This window comes from Anomaloglossus baeobatrachus, chromosome 9 (assembly GCF_048569485.1).
Source record: "Anomaloglossus baeobatrachus isolate aAnoBae1 chromosome 9, aAnoBae1.hap1, whole genome shotgun sequence".
Classification (NCBI taxonomy): domain Eukaryota; kingdom Metazoa; phylum Chordata; class Amphibia; order Anura; family Aromobatidae; genus Anomaloglossus; species Anomaloglossus baeobatrachus.
This window is the reverse complement of record NC_134361.1, coordinates 220,093,811-220,110,217: the sequence shown is the minus strand read 5'-3', so window position 1 is coordinate 220,110,217 and position 16,407 is coordinate 220,093,811. Positions and strand designations below refer to the sequence as shown.

At 47.2% G+C, this 16,407-nt stretch overlaps 1 protein-coding gene across 1 annotated transcript in view; it reads right to left on the bottom strand.

Moving 5' to 3' along the window:
* LOC142251908 (uncharacterized) overlaps window positions 1-5,027 on the bottom strand; it is a 106,979-nt gene extending 101,952 nt beyond the window's left edge. Inside the window, exons 1-2 of the mRNA XM_075324958.1 lie at window positions 4,102-5,027; window positions 3,046-3,185 (exon numbers count right to left, since the gene is read on the bottom strand). The gene's annotated coding sequence lies outside the window, so the exon portion shown is untranslated. The remainder of the gene's footprint in view (window positions 1-3,045; window positions 3,186-4,101) is intronic.
* Window positions 5,028-16,407: the final 11,380 nt, after the last annotated feature.

The window sequence follows — 16,407 nt, the reverse complement described above, 5'->3', positions numbered from 1 at the left end:
TCCTGAGAATGCAGAATCGCTCCCCATGCTGGACAGATCCACCTTTTCCACCGGCTGCCGGACGTTCAGAGGCAAGTGATGGTCCTGAGAATGCAGAATCGCTCCCCATGCTGGACAGATCCACCTCCTCCACCGGCTGCCGGACGTTCAGAGGTAAGTGATGATCCTGAGAATGGAGAATCGCTCCCCATGCTGGACAGATCCACCTCCTCCACCGGGCGTTCAGAGGTAAGTGATGGTCCTGAGAATGGAGAATCGCTCCCCATGCTGGACAGATCCACCTCCTCTACCGGCTGCCGAACATTCAGAGGTAAGTGATGGTCCTGAGAATGCAGAATCGCTCCCCATGCTGGACAGATCCACCTCCTCCACCGGCTGCCGGACATTCAGAGGTAAGTGATGATCCTGAGAATGGAGAATCGCTCCCCATGCTGGACAGATCCACCTCCTCCACTGGCTGCCGGACGTTCAGAGGTAAGTGATGAGCCTGAGAATGGAGAATCGCTCCCCATGCTGGACAGATCCACCTTTTCCACCGGCTGCCGGACGTTCAGAGGTAAGTGATGGTCCTGAGAATGCAGAATCGCTCCCCATGCTGGACAGATCCACCTCCTCCACCGGCTGCCGAACGTTCAGAGGTAAGTGATGAGCTTGAGAATGGAGAATCGCTCCCCATGCTGGACAGATCCACCTCCTCCACCGGGCGTTCAGAGGTAAGTGATGGTCCTGAGAATGCAGAATCGCTCCCCATGCTGGACAGATTCACCTTTTCCACCGGCTGCCGGACGTTCAGAGGTAAGTGATGGTCCTGAGAATGCAGAATCGCTCCCCATGCTGGACAGATCCACCTCCTCCACCGGCTGCCGAACGTTCAGAGGTAAGTGATGGTCCTGAGAATGCAGAATTGCTCCCCATGCTGGAAAAATCCACCCTCTACCGGCTGCCGAATGTTCAGAGGTAAATGATGGTCCTGAGAGTGTAGAATCGCTCCCTATGCTGGACAGATCCACCTCCTCTACCGGCTGCCGGACATTCAGAGGTAAGTGATGGACCTGAGAATGGAGAATCGCTCCCCACGACCACCAGACACATCCCCCATAGACTACCGCTGCATGCATGATTAAATCTGTAAAATACAGATGGCTTTTGGCTAAATTTTTATTTACAAAATTAATAGCACCCATGAAAATAAGCAACTTTGTAATATGTCTTAGAGAAATGTTTTTTGTTTTATCCACTAGAGCTGATCATTCCCTTTCAAAGTTCTCAATTCTGGGGTAAAATCTGTATTCGGTGAAGACAGATTGTTACATTGCTGCGATAGATGGCAGTTAGTGCTCATGTGTTCCTATGGAGGCAGAGCTGGTTTCTTTTTGCTGTTATATATGGACGGCACGGTGTGATCTACTATTCCGCCCATCCATCCCAATCCAATACACTATTAGGAGCTGCTAGAAGATATTGTGAATCAGTGTGAATACAGCCCAAGCTGTCAATGAGACATTTTCCTCTATAGTGTGACGAGTCTCACCGTCGGAGGCCACCCAGACACGCTCATCTTTCTCAAGGACCCGTCTTATATTTTGCCTCTGTTCTGGAAGTGAAGAGAGGGCCATAAATACCCGAGTAAACCTGAGAGGCTTTGGCCGAGCAAGTGTCTGCGAGGGCATCTGCGGGGTCACACTTCTGAGGAGATGTCTCTCGCCTTGAGACAGATGTCACATACTGTTGTTTTAAAAGGACTCTGCGGCGAAGAGACGTGTATCACAACTTGGGAGTCTCATGTGACAACCGCGGTGCACAGCCCGACCTCTGGGGGGTTAAGCTTTTTTTTCACCTGCGGAGGCTCGAGCCTCCACTGATAAGTTATGACCATCCGTCATGACAGGTCGGGAGCTCAGGTCACCGTGTTATCCCCAGAGATCATATAATGTCAGGCTAAACACACATCATATACAGTGTTTCCACCCATATCCTGTATACACCGCACCTATATACAGTGTGTCCACCCATCTCCTGTATACACCGCACCTATATACAGTGTGTCCCCCCATCTCCTGTATACACCGCACCTATATACAGTGTGTCCACCCATCTCCTGTATACACCGCACCTATATACAGTGTGTCCACCCATCTCCTGTATACACCGCACCTATATACAGTGTGTCCACCCATCTCCTGTATACACCGCACCTATATACAGTGTGTCCACCCATACCCTGTATACACCGCACCTATATACAGTGTGTCCACCCATCTCCTGTCCACCGCCATTAACTTGAGACCGGCAGCAGCTATAGGCATAGAAGTGGTGTCTAGGTATAGTAAAGTAGCCATGCGCTACGCAATGAAACCACCTATAGCGCCACCTGGTGGAAAACAACGGAGTTAGCATTTTTATCTCGAAAACGGAACGAGATAGAGAAAAAAAGTGAATTACAAAGTTGTAGGCATCATCAATTCAATACAAATCAACACCTTGCATTCAGAAATGCTATGATATGAAACCCATGACCCCCCAAAACATTGAATGCTGGTGGAGGGGTCGTATACACCTGCTGTTTGATGTGACCTCACAGAAAGAAGTCCAATGGGGTCAGGTCAGGTGAGCGGAGGCCACTCCACACAGCCTCCATACCCAATGTCTTGTAGGAAGGTCTCCATGAGGTATCGCTTCACGTTCGCAGCCTTGTGAGGTTTACACCTTTTAATCATAGCATTTCTGTATGCAAGGTGTGGATTCGTATTGAATTGATGATGCCCTACAACTTTGTAATTCATTTTTTTTCTCTATCTCGTTCCATTTTCGAGATAAAAATGCTAACTCCGTTGTTTTCCACCAGGTGGCGCTATAGGTGGTTTCATTGCGTAGTGCATGGCTACTTTACTATACCTAGACACCACTTCTATGCCTATAGCTGCCGCCGTTCTTAAGTTAATGGCAGTGGACAGGATATGGGTGGACACACTGTATATCTGGAGTAATACCAGGGATAAGATGCATTTACACCTGCGAGAGAGCGAGCCTTCATCCATAAGTCACCTGGAGGGCGGGATGCCTGTGCCTCCTCTCCGGATCATGTTTGCTAATATTACATTATTCCTTGTATTAGGGTCTTGCGGCTGCACATGGACGCCCTCCGGCGCTGGGACCGGGTCATCTTGTGTTTTCCCTGCTGTTTCCTGCAGATAGACAATGTAATAAAAGTACAAAGATGGGATATATTTAGGTGGCTATTTCCACGCTGCCTTTAATGTAGTAGGATGTGTCACATCAGGTAACCAAACATTTTCCCCGCCTTTTATGTCGCTTCTTTCCTCTTTCTAGTAATTGTATTTTGTGATTATATTTCTAAGAAAATATGTGACCTGAAATAATAAACAGCAATAAAATACACCGGCCTCTAATGTAATGGGAGTATCTATATATAAAGAGCAATTTCCTGGGAATGCAGAACAGGAGCCGACATCCTCCATTATTATACTTACCTGCGATCGGTAGCTGAGAAGAATGGAGACTGGTTATTTATGATACTCTCGGTGTGGGCGATACTGAACTTGGAGTCCATCTGTGCTATCAACGTTTCCCAAATCCAGTCCGCACGGCCCCGGATCAGGTCGTCAGGAGGTGGCATTATTATCAATACAGCAGAATATATTGCAGGTTCTGTCACTTGTGCAATACGATGGAAATCCTGATAATGAGCAGCTGGGGCCATGAGGACTGGATTTGGGATATGTTCGAGGAGCCAAGTCCCCGTTATGGGTTTGGGGGTGCAAAACTACAGAGAACAAAAAAGTGTCCGGCTCCTGAATGATAAATGATCCTACAAAGAACCAACGCCTGGAAAGAAATGCTATATGCCACAAGTAGAGTATAGATACAGATAGATTGTATATATATATATATATATGTATATATATATATATATATATATATACAATCTAGTAATGATCATTTAATAAAAAGGCTTAACGTAAGTTATCCATATTGTCTCCTCCTGCTGAAATGGCCTTTGTGTGAGGAGATGGCAGGAGACAATATGGCTAACTTATGTAAATGTGATGGTCAAAAAGTGTCTTGGCTTGGACCACTTACCTCTTGTTTCTCTATTTGTTCTGTTTTCCCCTTCTTCTTCCTGTGGCTCCTGTTTTCAACCCTTTTTATTACATATTTACTAGTAAAGATTAGGATATTCTACTCCTGGCTTCTTTATAGGGGTTTAATCAGTCATGGGTGTAGTCTGCTGTCATCGACCGGGCATGTACTCCAGATCCTGGTGACATCTTTGGTGATTCGGGCACATGACGTCTCCGAGGCTGCAGCTGGAGAGTAAGGGCCACATGACGTCTCCAGGGCTGTATCTGGACAGTAAGGGCCACACGACTGCTCCGGTGCCACATCAGATAGAGAGGGCCACATGACGTCTCCGGGGCTGCAGGTAGAGAGTAAGGGCCACACAACTGCTCCGGGGCTGCATGTGGAGAGTGGAAACGTACGTAGGTGAGCTTTCTGAGGCCCTTTTCCTGACGGAGTCCCCCTCCTCCTTCACCCAGCTGGGCTGTTGTATGGTGCCATAGGTATTGTCATTACCTGTCTGTGCAGGGTTCTCAGTGGGGCCATTTACTTAATATGAGCTGTGCTCAGTACTGCACCATAATCTGTTCTGGTTGCATGACTCTGAGAGTGACAGCATGTTGATACATAACACCCACGTGTTCTCCCTGTATATGTGACAGTGCTATATCTATATATGTGTACGTGCAGACCACAGACCTATGTTACTGTTAAGTTGTGGTGGTAACCCGTCATCTACTTTTTTAACCTGTTTTTAATGACTTTTTGGATGTTTATCCCCACTGTGTCTAATAAAAATTGTAACCTTTTTTGCACCTGAAAAACTCTTGTCCTCTTCTCTATAGTGTGTGCACATAGCCTAATTGACATGCTGCAGATTTTTTTTCTGCATCAAAATCTGCACCAAAACCACATGGGAAAAAAAACACTGTGCACAGCAAATCCAATATCCCATAGACTTTGCTAGCTTCAGGAGAGGCATGCAGATTTTGATGCAGATTTTAAAAACACTGCGTGTGCAGAGGGCCTAAGGGCTGGACACGACTGTTCCAGGGCCGCATCTGCAGAGTGAGAGCTGCACGACGGCTTCGGGGCCACATCCGCAGAGTGAGGGCTACACGACGGCTCCGGGCCGCATCCGCAGAGTGAGGTCTGCACACGACTGTTCCAGGGCCGCATCTGCAGAGTGAGGGCTGCACGACTGTTCCGGGGCCGCATCTGCAGAGTGAGGGCTGCACACGACTGTTCCGGGGCCGCATCTGCAGAGTGAGGGCTGCACACGACTGTTCCAGGGCCACATCTGCAGAGTGAGGGCTGCACACGACTGTTCCAGGGCCGCATCTGCAGAGTGAGGGCTGCACGACTGTTCCGGGGCCGCATCTGCAGAGTGAGGGCTGCACACGACTGTTCCAGGGCCACATCTGCAGAGTGAGGGCTGCACGACGGCTCCGGGGCCGCATCCGCAGAGTGAGGGGCTGCACGACGGCTCCGCGGCCGCATCCGCAGAGTGAGGGGCTGCACGACGGCTCTGGGGATGCATCTGGAGAGTAAGTAATATACTATGCTCCTGGCTTCTTTATAGGTGTTTAATCAGTCATGGGTTTAGTCTGCTGTCATCGGCCGGGAATGTGCTCCACATCGTTGGGACATCCTTGGTGACTTGGGCACATGACGACTTCATGGCCGCATCCGCAGAGTGAGGGCCCCATCCGGAAAGTGAAGGCCACACGATAGCTCCGGAGCCGCATCCGGAGAGTGAGGGCTCACTGATGGCCATCTTCCCTGGTTTCTAGAGCTGCTCCTGTCATCTTCTAGGTCACATGACGTCCTTAAATTCCAACATCTCTTCATATATTGACAATTCTTTCTATAGATAGAAGAAAAGGGGAAAAAATAAATAAATTGTGAAAATTCACCTCTCAGCGTGTCCAGAACAGTTATAAGTTGGAGACTACGACTCTGTTACGTGATTTGTCACAAGTGCGACAGTGCCAGACGTCACCATACATAAGACATTACTAGCCTCGGTCTCTGCCCAGTACATACAGGGAGCTTACTAAAACTACGGCAAAAAATAATATAAGCACTTCCAGCGAGCGTCCAATAAGATTTCAGCTCTCATTACTTGGAGACTCTATACAAGATGAAAGAAGCAGTGGGATTGGTTGCAATGAGTTTTGATGTCACTGAAGGTGGTATATACAGTGTGTCCACCCATATCCTGTATACACCGCACCTATATACAGTGTGTCCACCCATATCCTGTATATACCGCACCTATATACAGCGTGCCCACCCATATCCTGTATACACCGCACCTATATACAGTGTGTGCACCCATATCCTGTATACACCGCACCTATATACAGTGTGTCCACCCATATCCTGTATACACCGCACCTATATACAGTGTGTCCACCCATCTCCTGTATACACCGCACCTATATACAGCGTGCCCACCCATCTCCTGTATACACCGCACCTATATACAGTGTGTCCACCCATATCCTGTATACACCGCACCTATATACAGTGTGTCCACCCATATCCTGTATACACCGCACCTATATACAGTGTGTCCACCCATATCCTGTATACACTGCACCTATATACAGTGTGTCCACCCATCTCCTGTATACACCGCACCTATATACAGCGTGCCCACCCATATCCTGTATACACCGCACCTATATACAGTGTGTGCACCCATATCCTGTATACACCGCACCTATATACAGTGTGTCCACCCATATCCTGTATACACCGCACCTATATACAGTGTGTCCACCCATCTCCTGTATACACCGCACCTATATACAGCGTGCCCACCCATATCCTGTATACACCGCACCTATATACAGTGTGTCCACCCATATCATGTATACACCGCACCTATATACAGTGTGCCCACCCATATCCTGTATACACCACACCTATATACAGTGTGTCCACCCATATCCTGTATACACCGCACCTATATACAGTGTGTCCACCCATCTCCTGTATACACCACACCTATATACACCGTGCCCACCCATATCCTGTATACACCGCACCTATATACAGTGTGTCCACCCATATCCTGTATACACCGCACCTATATACAGTGTGTCCACCCATATCATGTATACACCGCACCTATATACAGTGTGCCCACCCATATCCTGTATACACCGCACCTATATACAGTGTGTCCACCCATCTCCTGTATACACCGTACCTATATACAGTGTGTCCACCCATGTCCTGTATACACCGCACCTATATACAGTGTGTCCACCCATCTCCTGTATACACCGCACCTATATACAGTGTGTCCACCCATCTCCTGTATACACCGCACCTATATACAGTGTGTCCACCCATATCCTGTATACACCGCACCTATATACAGTGTGTCCACCCATATCCTGTATACACTGCACCTATATACAGTGTGTCCACCCATCTCCTGTATACACCGCACCTATATACAGTGTGTCTGTCATGATGTATTTTACCTTCTCACTGTATTTGCTGTAATACTATGTCAGGATGTGATGTCACTTTCCTTTGGTTGTACTTACTGAACACTTTGAAATGTCTTGGGATGTAAGTAACCATACCTTCCCCCCATCTCCTGTGTCTCTGGGCCCATAATGCAATTATCTCTTGTCCACACAGCCAGGGGAACTTCTCATTGTTTCGTAAGCAGTGGATAACGCCAACTACACAAACCTGTAGACATCTCGGAGCCAACCTTCTAGAATCTTCTAGTGGGCCCAACCATTGCATAGACCCCTACCCTTGAGGGGCGGGCCCACGAGCTCAAACAATTCACTCCTGTTTCTAAATGCAGTTGGGAGTTGAGTTTTTGAAGAGGAAGGGAGCGAGATCTGAATCTGCGGACAGACCTCGCCGTCCAGTGGATTGTGTGGGATTTCTGGGACTCTGAAAAGGACTATTACGTTGTGATCTGGCACTTTGGATTATCGGGAGGTGCCCCCGAATCTGTTTTATTTGGACTTGTCGTGTGCTGTTCCTGTATTACTGTTAGTAAACCTGTTGGATCATCCTCGGCCTGTTGTCTCTCTTTGCTCTGATGTACACCCCGTCACAAACTGGTGGCAGCAGCGGGATCAGAGCAGAAGAAATGGAGGACAACAGCCAATCGACGTCTGAAACCAGAACCTCAGGATACAGGAACTGGACTGTGGCGAGTCTACAAACAAAGGCCCGTGAATTAGGTGTCGGCTACAAAGGACTCTCTAAGGAGCAACTAATTGAGGCATTGGAACACGCTTGCCTGCAAGATGGCACCGAGGAACAATTTCCACAGCAAGGGGAGCAAAGACGGGAGCCGGAGGTGAATACCCAAAAAAGTCAATGGGTTGTGTGGTACAAGGAAAAGATGGCACTGCTTGGAGATGAGGCCACCATAGAAGATAAGAGGGAGGCCATGCGTGGAGCTGAAGAGAAGGAGCGCAGGATGGAGGAGATGGCATTGCTGGATAAGCAGCTCGCTGTGGAAGCCGCGAGAGGTTCCAGACAGACTGTAACCCCAGCACCCATCATGAGGGAACTTCCCAGAGTGTCCCGCAAAGACTTCAAGCAGTTTAATGAGGCTGCTGGTGACATTGAGGGCTTCTTCCAGGACTTTGAGCATCAGTGTCGATTAATGGAAGTCCCAGAAAGGGAGCGCGTCCGGCATCTGGTTGGGCTCTTAGAGGGTGGAGCTGCTGCAGCCTATAGAGCTATGGACCCTCGGTGGAACTGTGAGTATGCGGATATTAAACAGACTATTCTAGAACATTATGCTGTAACGCCAGACACTTACAGGACTCAGTTCCGTACTCTAGCATGTGATGAGGAAGTGTCCTTCAAGATGTATGCCCACAAACTCAAACATCTGTGGCATCGTTGGTTGGAGGCAGAGGAGGCCTTAACCTTGGAGACCGTCCTCCAGGTCCTCCTAAAAGAGCAGTTTTACTTCAAGTGCCCCGCTGAGATCCGGGAATGGGTGCGTGAAAGGAGACCAGCCACTGTGGAGGAAGCTGCAGCTCTAGCTGATGAGGCTCTCACCATCAAGCCTCAGTGGAAAAAACTACTACCCAGTGAGAAAAAAAACACCAACCCCCCAACGCTGGTGGCCCCTGGTCCTTCTGGCCCCAATGTTCACCATCACCCTAGACCGTCAACTCATGGGGACCTTCGTGTGACTGTGCCTCGCATTACTCATGCTCCACCTTTGGGAATACGACGCGGAGGAAGAATCCCAGAGCGCAGATGTTATGGATGTGGGCAGCCTGGGCACATGCAATTCCAATGTCCAGGTGTTCGTAGACAGAACAGCTACAGACCGCCTTTGCCTGTTCATTACCTACAGACACCTTCACCAGGAGAAGAGCTGGATTCTGTGCCTGATGACTTGCCAAGTGACTCAGATATCCTGGCTCCCCTACCCGGAGTCTATGGGGTGCGAGCTCCAGCCACCTGTTCTTCTGATCTTCAGGACAAACATCTACAGGAGGTCGTGCTGGATGGCCAAAACGTTGTTGGCTTCCGTGACACTGGGGCTTTCCTCACCATAGCCGATCCCCGAGTAATTCAACCACAAGCAATTCAAAAGGGACCAGGAATTGCCATTGAACTGGCAGGAGGTACCCAGAGATATATTCCAAGAGCGAGTGTGACCCTGGATTATGGCTTTGGGGCAAAACAATGTGTGGTCGGTGTGATGAGCGGCCTCCCTGCAGACGTTCTTCTAGGAAATGATGTGGGGAATCTTCATTGCCACTTTGTCGGTGCGGTAACCAGAAGTCAAGCCAAGAGAGCAGCCCATGTGGACGTGTACAACCCATCCATGGAACTGAGGCCACCAGAACTGCCATTACAGCCGGTGAGTGATTCTTCTTGTGGGGATAATATGAATGTTACTTGGGATAAAGTTCAGTTTAGACAAGAAGTAGAGACTGACCCCACCCTTGCTAGTTTTAGAACTCGGGCTGAAATAGGGCAGCTAGGGGAAAACGGAGAAAGAATTATCAGAGAAAATGGACTTCTGTATCGGGTTGCCAATGCCGACTCCCTAGATAAGCCCTGGACTTATAGCAAACAGCTGATTGTTCCTCAGAAGTACAGAATTCCCCTATTACACCTGGCTCATGACATTCCTACGGCTGGCCATCAAGGCAAAACCCGCACCGAGAGACGATTGACTCAAACTTTTTATTGGCCGGGGATTTCCCAAGCAGTGGCGCATTTCTGCCGAACTTGTGACATATGTCAGCGTAGAGGGCGACCCGGAGATCACCCAAAGGCACCCCTGCAACCGCTCCCTATAATAGAAGAACCCTTTCAAAGAGTAGCTGTTGATATCATTGGACCTCTGGCTAAACCAAGTAAATCTGGAAAGCAGTACATTCTCACTGTTGTGGACTACGCCACCCGATATCCAGAAGCCGTGGCCTTGTCAAGTATCTCTGCAGCCAAGGTGGCCGAGGCCTTGGTTATTATTTTTACCAGAGTAGGATTCCCCAGTGAGATCTTGTCGGACCAAGGCTCCCAGTTTATGTCAGAGTTGGTCCAGTGTCTGTGGCGCACCTGTGGAGTACGAGCGATCCGAACGACCCCGTATCATCCCCAAACAAATGGACTTTGTGAACGATTCAACGGCACTCTGAAGAATATGCTGAGGGCCTTCACGGACCGAGATTCAGACTGGGAGAAGTACCTACCCCATCTCTTGTTTGCCTATCGGGAAGTTCCCCAGGAGTCCACTGGGTTCTCCCCCTTTGAACTACTCTATGGAAGAAAGGTCCGAGGACCCTTAACCCTGCTCAAGGAATACTGGGAGGGGCAAGTTGAAGATACAGGAACCCCTGTTGTCCCTTATGTCCTAAAGCTGCGAGAAACCTTGGCCCAACTTGCTAGTTTTGCACAGAGTCATTTGCGTATGGCTCAAACCAGACAGAAGACATGGTATGACCGTAACGCACGCTATCGGGAGTTTGTAGAAGGACAACAAGTCTTAATGATTGTTCCCCATCGGCAGAATAAACTGCAGAACACATGGGAGGGTCCCTTCCGGGTTCTCAGAAAACTGAATGATACCAATTACCTTCTTGCTTTAGATGATCAGGGGCTAAGGCAAAAGACTGTCCATGTGAATATGGTTAAGGAGTACCATGACCGGAACATTCCAATGATAGCAAGCTGTCGGTTGGCTTCAGAAGATGGTCAAGAGGATGAGGACTCTCTACCTGATCTCGTGGAAGCAGCGAGAGCCCCATCCACTGTGGAACAGGTTCCCCTGGGAGATTACCTGGACTCCTTACAGAAAATCCAGATGCTGGAAGTGCTTCAACAGAGACGGGCTGCTTTCTCATCCCAACCAGGTCGAACCACCGTCACCCAACATCATGTGGACACTCAGGGCATCCGTCCCATACAACTGGCTCCTTACCGGGTACCTGAATCAGTTCGAAACACCATGCAGCACGAACTGGAGGAGATGTTACAGCTTGGGGTAATCCAGGCCTCCCATAGCCCTTGGGCCTCCCCTGTGGTGTTAGTACCCAAGAAGGATGGGAGTACTCGATTTTGTGTGGACTATCGGCGACTAAACGACCATACCGTCAGCGATCCTTACCCAATGCCTCGTATTGACGAACTTCTAGACCGACTGGCTGGGTCCCGATATGTCACTACCTTGGATCTCAGTAAGGGATACTGGCAGATCCCTCTAACGGATGAAGGGAGAGAACGGTCTGCTTTTATAACCCCCTTTGGTCTGTATGAATTTCTAAGCATGCCTTTTGGAATGAAAAATGCCCCGGCCACCTTCCAGAGAATGGTGGATCAGATCCTCCGGGGATGTGATGACTTTGCTTGTGCCTACTTGGATGATATCGCCGTCTTCAGCCACACATGGGAGGAACATCTGAATCAAGTAGCCATTATTTTGGACCTGATTCTTGCAGCCGGCCTAACTATTCGACCCGATAAATGCCAATTGGGGATGGGGGAAGTCCAGTACCTAGGACATAGAGTGGGAGGAGGGAAGCTCCGACCTGAGCCTGCCAAAATCCAGGCTATTAGAGACTGGCCTGTACCCCAAACTAAGAAACAAGTTATGGCTTTTCTGGGCACTGCCAGTTATTACCGAAAATTTGTTTCTCATTTCAGTACTGTGGCCAAGCCTCTTACCGACCTGACCAAGAAAACAATGCCCCGGCTGGTGATCTGGACTCCAGCCTGTGATGAGGCTTTTAACCGGCTGAAGGATGCTTTGATCTGCGATCCTGTCCTGGCTGCTCCAGACTACAAGAGGAGATTCATTGTGCAAACGGACGCCTCTGCTTATGGACTGGGAGCTGTCCTCAGCCAGGTGAATGCAGCGGGGGACGAGCACCCCATCGCCTATCTCAGCCGGAAACTGCTGGACCGAGAAGTGGCCTATGCAACTGTTGAGAAGGAATGTCTGGCTGTAGTGTGGGCCCTTAAGAAACTACGGCCGTATCTGTATGGACGGGAATTCACTGTGGTTACTGATCACAATCCCCTCACCTGGCTGAACAGAGTCTCTGGGGACAATGGACGCTTACTGCGATGGAGCCTGGCTCTGCAGCCCTATAACTTTACCATACAATATAGAAGGGGCAGCCAACACCAAAATGCAGATGGACTGTCCAGGCAAGAGGAGCCTTGAGTCCTGTCAGCCATGCCTGCGTGTACTTAACCAGCGACCTGTAGAGGTCCCTAGTACGTACACAAGTTGGGAGGGGAAGGAATTGTCATGATGTATTTTACCTTCTCACTGTATTTGCTGTAATACTATGTCAGGATGTGATGTCACTTTCCTTTGGTTGTACTTACTGAACACTTTGAAATGTCTTGGGATGTAAGTAACCATACCTTCCCCCCATCTCCTGTGTCTCTGGGCCCATAATGCAATTATCTCCTGTCCACACAGCCAGGGGAACTTCTCATTGTTTCGTAAGCAGTGGATAACGCCAACTACACAAACCTGTAGACATCTCGGAGCCAACCTTCTAGAATCTTCTAGTGGGCCCAACCATTGCATAGACCCCTACCCTTAAGGGGCGGGCCCACGAGCTCAAACAATTCACTCCTGTTTCTAAATGCAGTTGGGAGTTGAGTTTTTGAAGAGGAAGGGAGCGAGATCTGAATCTGCGGACAGACCTCGCCGTCCAGTGGATTGTGTGGGATTTCTGGGACTCTGAAAAGGACTATTACGTTGTGATCTGGCACTTTGGATTATCGGGAGGTGCCCCCGAATCTGTTTTATTTGGACTTGTCGTGTGCTGTTCCTGTATTCCTGTTAGTAAACCTGTTGGATCATCCTCGGCCTGTTGTCTCTCTTTGCTCTGATGTACACCCCGTCACAGTGTCCACCCATATCCTGTATACACCGCACCTATATACAGCGTGTCCACCCATCTCCTGTATACACCGCACCTATATACAGTGTGTCCACCCATATCCTGTATACACCGCACCTATATACAGTGTGTCCACCCATCTCCTGTATACACCGCACCTATATACAGCGTGCCCACCCATATCCTGTATACACCGCACCTATATACAGTGTGTCCACCCATATCATGTATACACCGCACCTATATACAGTGTGTCCACCCATCTCCTGTATACACCGCACCTATATACAGTGTGTCCACCCATATCCTGTATACACTGCACCTATATACAGTGTGTCCACCCATCTCCTGTATACACCGCACCTATATACAGTGTGTCCACCCATATCCTGTATACACCGCACCTATATACAGTGTGTCCACCCATCTCCTGAATTATGTGAATTAGATATACACGGTATGCACATTAATAAGTTTATAAATTGTCTCAATATTATATTGATATTGTATTAATAATATTTTCCTTTTTTTTCACATAGTACACTGTATCTTTATTTGTCCAATTTTTGTTTTATGTATCATAATGATATCTGAATGATTTATCTGTGACATGATATCCATGCGTACCATAACAATGTGGTTGGTTTGGATACTGTGCGCAGATATTTATTTAATATTTTTTCACAACAGACTATTATAGTAATGTAAAAAAAAAATTTTTTGTATATAATTTCTGCAGAAAATTCCTATTTCTATCACTTTAATACACTTTTTCACTATTAATTTGCACTGACTATGACTAACCCCTAGACAATCATTGTTTTAATAAATATGGTATATTTTATTATATATCGGTTATACATCTTTGCAATTTCATGTGAGCTGTTTTTGTATGGATTTTATATGCCTTATACTGTATTTGTGCTGATGAATGGGTATATATTTTACTAGACACATTTGTGACAATGATGTTTTGATGTATCCAAGATTCAGCGTGGATACAAATGACAGACTCTCCAGTAATATGTATCCTATTATATTATATATGCAACTAAGTATGCGGGGATATGGTAATTATCTGTAAATTATATGAATCTTAAATAGGAGCACTTTTTCTAAATGTTTAGAATATCCACATTTAATGCCGACATTGCCTCCTGTGTTGAGCGCGTGTTTTTTGGTCGCGGCGCTATTACCTCCGATCAGTGATATAACATGATACTACGGGGCCTCCGTTGTCTGCTGACTAATGGAACGCAACGTGCGTCTCACCTTCACTGATCGGGGGTGATTTGTCCATCTAGCCCCGTGACCCGAACCATGCGCCGTGTTACACAGCTGTAGGCAATGCTGTCATATAGGAGACATGCTATAAAAAGACCATAGTCTCACCTGAAAACATACGCCCCCCGAAGAAGAAAAGGCGAAACATGTTGGGGTGATGGGACGTGGAGGAAATTGAGTAAGTACTGTGCGGGTTTTATGCCTTCCATGTGTTTATGGTGAATACGGCTGGTCCGTCACTTATATCGGGAAGCAGCGTGTACCCTGCACATTGCACTTAATTAGCATTGAACTTTCAATGGTGGGTGATCTAGATACTATAGCTCACTAATCTGTTTGTATATTTGCATGAGGAGTGATCATATGGAAGTAGTGAGCCTGAGTATCTCTGGGAAATTCTCAGCGATGTGAACCATATTAAATTAAATTATATGTTTTTTCACTGGTTTCATAGAAATTTGGAGAATAATTATATAAAACTAAGCACTTTATAAATAGCGTAGTTTATTTATTTATTTTTATACACCCTATTATATGGTTTCTATGTATTTATTTATTGAGATTGATTGGTTCACATGGTTGAAATAATTTTAACCAGAGATATTTATGCGTATTTATTATACACTAATTATATGCACATTTAATTATATTTATAGAACAGACAGATCACCCAATGAGAGATATATATTATTAAATAATTTATTAAAATTTATGTACATGTATAATTAATATATATTTTTCATTAACCCCTCGTGTCCCTTGTTGTATTAAAGTGGAACTCCTTTGGAAATTTTATTATTGTATGTATTAATATATTTTTGATATTTGAAATAAAAACTATTTTAATGAGATATTGATTTCTATAGCTTTTCTTGGTTTGGGAAATTAATGAAACCAAACCATTGTGTTTTGTATCTATGTTTGAAGCTGAACCACTTTGTGGGGAAATAGAATTTATATGGGCATTTGGTAAATGACCTATATACAGTGTGTCCACCCATCTCCTGTATACACCGCACCTATATACAGTGTGTCCACCCATCTCCTGTATACACCGCACCTATATACAGTGTGTCCACCCATCTCCTGTATACACCGCACCTATATACAGCGTGTGCACCCATACCCTGTATACACCGCACCTATATACAGTGTGTCCACCCATCTCCTGTATACACCGCACCTATATACAGTGTGTCCACCCATCTCCTGTATACACCGCACCTATATACAGTGTGTCCACCCATCTCCTGTATACACCGCACCTATATACAGCGTGTGCACCCATCTCCTGTATACACTGCACCTATATACAGCGTGCCCACCCATATCCTGTATACACCGCACCTATATACAGCGTGCCCACCCATATCCTGTATACACCGCACCTATATACAGCGTGTCCACCCATATCCTGTATACACCGCACCTATATACAGCGTGTCCACCCATCTCCTGTATACACCGCACCTATATACAGTGTGTCCACCCATATCCTGTATACACCGCACCTATATACAGCGTGTCCACCCATATCCTGTATACACCGCACCTATATACAGCGTGTCCACCCATATCCTGTATACACCGCACCTATATACAGTGTCCGCCCATCTCCTGTATACACCGCACCTATATACAGTGTGTCCACCCATATCCT